At 45.2% G+C, this 4,030-nt stretch overlaps 1 pseudogene; it reads left to right on the forward strand.

Moving 5' to 3' along the window:
- Nucleotides 1-1,725: 1,725 nt before the first annotated feature.
- Nucleotides 1,726-3,219, forward strand: LOC123056637 (E3 ubiquitin-protein ligase SINA-like 7; annotated as a pseudogene).
- The last annotated feature ends 811 nt before the right edge of the window (nt 3,220-4,030 follow it).

Here is a 4,030-nt window from a genome sequence, read left to right on the forward strand (position 1 = left end):
TCACTACTGGATTGCGCCCTGTCCAGGAGCATTTGGGCTCTGTCGAAGGAAGAGATGGTGCAACATATGGCGAGGAACCGAAGTGCTGATGCAAAGGAGTGGCTTTTCTCCATGTTTGATTCGATGCCCAGCGACGAGCTTGTAACAATGATTGTCACTCTTTGGGCGATCTGGTCTTCACGAAGGAAGTTAATACATGAGGGAATTTTCCAAACACCGTTTTCCACCCACGGTTTCATATCAAATTACCTGTCAGAGATTCAGTTCATGGAGAAGCCAGCGACGGACAAGCAAGCACCGGCTCCTAGAACGGCGGAGTGGATCCCTCCTCCAGAACATCACATGAAAGTCAATGTCGATGCAGCGGTTGCCAGACATGGGGGCTTCGGGACAGCAGCAGCAATTTGTCGAGATGGCAGTGGGGAGTTTCAAGGGGCGTCAGTGATCCGTTTCAATAACATCGATGATCCTGAAACGTTGGAGACTTTGGCAATACGTGAAGCTCTGGCCCTCGCGGATGACTTGCTCTTCTACAGGATTTCAGTGGCGTCTGATTGTAAGATGGCTGTTGATGCGATCAAGCAAGGCACGTGTGCACAATATGGGGCAGTGGTACATGAAATCATAGTCCGGTCTAGAATTTTTTCTTCGTGTTTAATTAGTCATGAATTTAGAACCTCGAATGTTGAGACTCACAAATTAGCAAAGCATGCATTATCCCTGGGTTTTGGCTGCCATGTCTGGTTAGGTCACCCAGGAAATTTGGATTTCGTTCCTGTAAACATTATGACGGGTGAATAAAAGCTTTGCTAGTTTGTCTCAAAAAAAAAAGCAGTCACGCACAGTTTATGCCTGTTCCTAAAAAAAATAACGCGCAGTTTACCCTTTTTTGCCCTGCCTCCTTCCAAACCCTCCGCCGCCGTCGCTCTGGCGCTCGTCTCGTCCTCATCGTCGTCAGGGCCGAGATCGGCGAGCGCGACGACGCATTCGACGAGGTACGTTCTGCGTCCATTCCCTCTCGATTAGGCACCTCCCCCCTCCGGCGGAATGGCACTTCACAGCCACGCCAACTCTGAACCGGAACAAATTCTTTGTGTATGGGCTATTCATGTTATTTCCCCTCGATACTTCTGCTGATTGGATGAAGGAAATAAGCAAAACAGCTCAAGTTTTTAATTTTCCTTTAGAAATTGGAAGCGTAGAAGCACAGGAGCAGATTACATCTATATGCGAATTTTTGTTTTTACTGCCCCCTTTAGCTATGTCATTTTGAGGAACACGAACAGGAGCAGATTACTATTTTCCTTGCTAGATTGGCAGAAACCGTCGATCTTTTCGCTTCTGCGTGCTGTGTCACTCTTACACTTCTGCTGAATTGATGAAGGAAACAATACAAAACAGCTCAAATGTTCAATTTTCTTTTCGAGGCAGAAGTCTACTGGACAGGAACATATTACATCTATATGTAAAATTTTATTAGTGCCCCCTTTAGATGCTTGCATTGTTGTTTCTTCTCTCTTTAGTTTAGCAAGAGAACATGAAGCATTTCTAGCTTCTGCCTGCCACACCAGTATCACTTCCATGACCGTTGTTGTATTTTTGTGGAACAGGGACACGGGGCGGTGAGATTGTGTTGATCAATCGGTTTGGAGCCTGGTTCTGCTTGTAGTAGCAAACTAGCAATATCAAGTAAGCTAGTGGTAGTTACTTTGAGTTTTGGTGGCCATGGATGGTAGTAGCTCCAACAAGAGACGGGTAGAAGCTCAGCTAGAGGGAGATAGCAATGCTAAGAGGCACAATGTCACCATGAGGTTGGAGACCCTCGACTGCTCTGTCTGCTCTGAGCCCCTCAGACCTCCGATATTCCAGGTAAATGCACTACGTGTATGCATACCTAAAACTTCTTATAAAAGTTTACAGAGGGAGTATTTTCTTGTCCTCGACTCCAGCATCTGATAAAGCTCGGGATAAAATTGGAGTTTTGATGAATGCGTATAGTTGGGTGTAATGCTGGTTGTCAGGAAAGAGTTTCTTATGAACATAACTACCTATGCTTGACAAAAATAATGAAATGTTCACGTTAGACCCTGTTTTTTTATTTCTATGCATATGTTTATTTTTCCTCGGACTCCAACCTTTGATAAAGCTGGGGGTAAAATCAGAGCTTTAATGAATCTATCGTTGGGTGTAGTGCTAGTTGTCAAGAAAGAGTTTCCTATGATCATAATTAGCTATGGTAGACAAAATAATTAAATCTGCAGTACTAACGTATCATGCCGTTGTGTAGTATTTGTTTTTCTGTTAAAACTTATGCTCACATGACATCCCTCTTTTTTTTTTTCCTGTTTCCACAGTGTTCTTTGGGACATTTCATATGCTTGTCTTGCCGTAGTGAGATCCTGGACAAGAAGTGCCATTTGTGCTCTGCTGTAACTTCCTTTGAGCGCTGCTTTGGGATGGAACATGTCGTCAAGTCAGTCACTGTTGCTTGCTCCAATGCCAAGTATGGATGCGCCGAGCAGATCAGCTACTATCAGAAGGAAGAACACGAAAAGATGTGCCCAAACGCCCCATGCTTCTTCCCAGAGTCTGGCTGCGGCTTCGCTGGGTCTACAATGGCGCTCCTGGGCCATATGACCGGCAAGCACAAGTGCCCGTTATCAACCTGCGATGATCCTAGCATGGTGAATGTTTATCTGTACTTGGAACCGGGCTTACGTGTTCTACACTGCCACGAAGATGATCAGTTTTTTTCTGTTCAACATGGCATCTGAGCCATTTGGGCATGCCATCTCTGTCGTGTGTGTGCAACCTTGGGTGACAGAACCCAAGTTCACATGTGATTTGTATTACAACAGCTCGACAACCGACGATTCTCAGCATTCTTGTTGCAAGGTAAGAAGCTCATCACTGTCTGATGGGCTACCAACGGGCTATGACCTGATTGTGCCCAAGGGCAAGGTATCTGATGAAGGAAACGGCATCATGCTCAGAGCCACCATCCGCAGAAAGCGCAATGTCTTTTATGATTCTGATTCTGATGAAGAACACAGAGCTTTAGGTCGCAGCAAAGGAAATGGCCTGAATCCTCATCATTCTGATCCTAACCATGAGCGACCTGTACCCTTGGCTGCCAGATTGATTCCTGATTATTCTGAGTCTGAAGATGAACGACCCTTAGCTGCCAGATTCTCCAAAATCTGCGGCTATGAACGTTGAAGGTTGTGGACACGTCGTTTTTCCAGTTGGTTTCAGCGTTTTGGTTCCTGGATATATATGTCTCTCAAGATCTCATAGGAAAACACTGTTGTTTCGGTTAAAGACCCTTTTGTTTCGGCGTTTGAATTCCTGCGCAGGGCCGTGTGGCTGTTGCTGATCCAATAGGAAAACGCTGTGTTAGTGCTGCTGGATGGTAGGTTGCTAGCGCATTTCTGAGCTACATTTTGGTGATGCGAAGCCTCATGTCGGAGATTGGAGATATCAACAGGATAGTCTTAAAAGTAAGGTCTATGAAAAGGCGTCGCTTACCTTTCCAACCATGTGGAGAATAGAACTTCTTTTGCCTGAATATGGTGGTGTCCAGTACTCCAGTCAGATGTTTTTTATGTTTTCTTTGAGATGGTGAATCAAATGCTTGATCATATCCAAGTGGGATGTCATGTGGAATTGTAGTAATTCATGTAGGAGTAGTTAACTGCTTGGTTGGTGGTTACTCTTTCCGCTGTTGAACTTTGGGTATCTGTTTTTGAGATAACTTTGAGAGTGGAAGATTATTTCATACAGTCCGCCCTTGTTCTTCCGTGAGTCAGTTTCATGTAGATCTAGAGTCGAGCCTTTTATGCATGGTTTACAAAATAGTTACTCTGGTGTCGTGATTTTCTTCAAGTGCTCCATGGTGGTCCAAAGAGCGGTCTCCTTGATGGGCCACCAATCATTGGGGAGTCGCATTTGAGCTTGCGGATTCATGCATCATCATCCTCCATGGCCCCCTCACCTTCTAGTTTTTTCCTCGCGGGCGGAGCGCAAAGAT

This window comes from Triticum aestivum, chromosome 3A (assembly GCF_018294505.1).
Source record: "Triticum aestivum cultivar Chinese Spring chromosome 3A, IWGSC CS RefSeq v2.1, whole genome shotgun sequence".
In the NCBI taxonomy this organism is placed as follows: Eukaryota; Viridiplantae; Streptophyta; class Magnoliopsida; order Poales; family Poaceae; genus Triticum; species Triticum aestivum.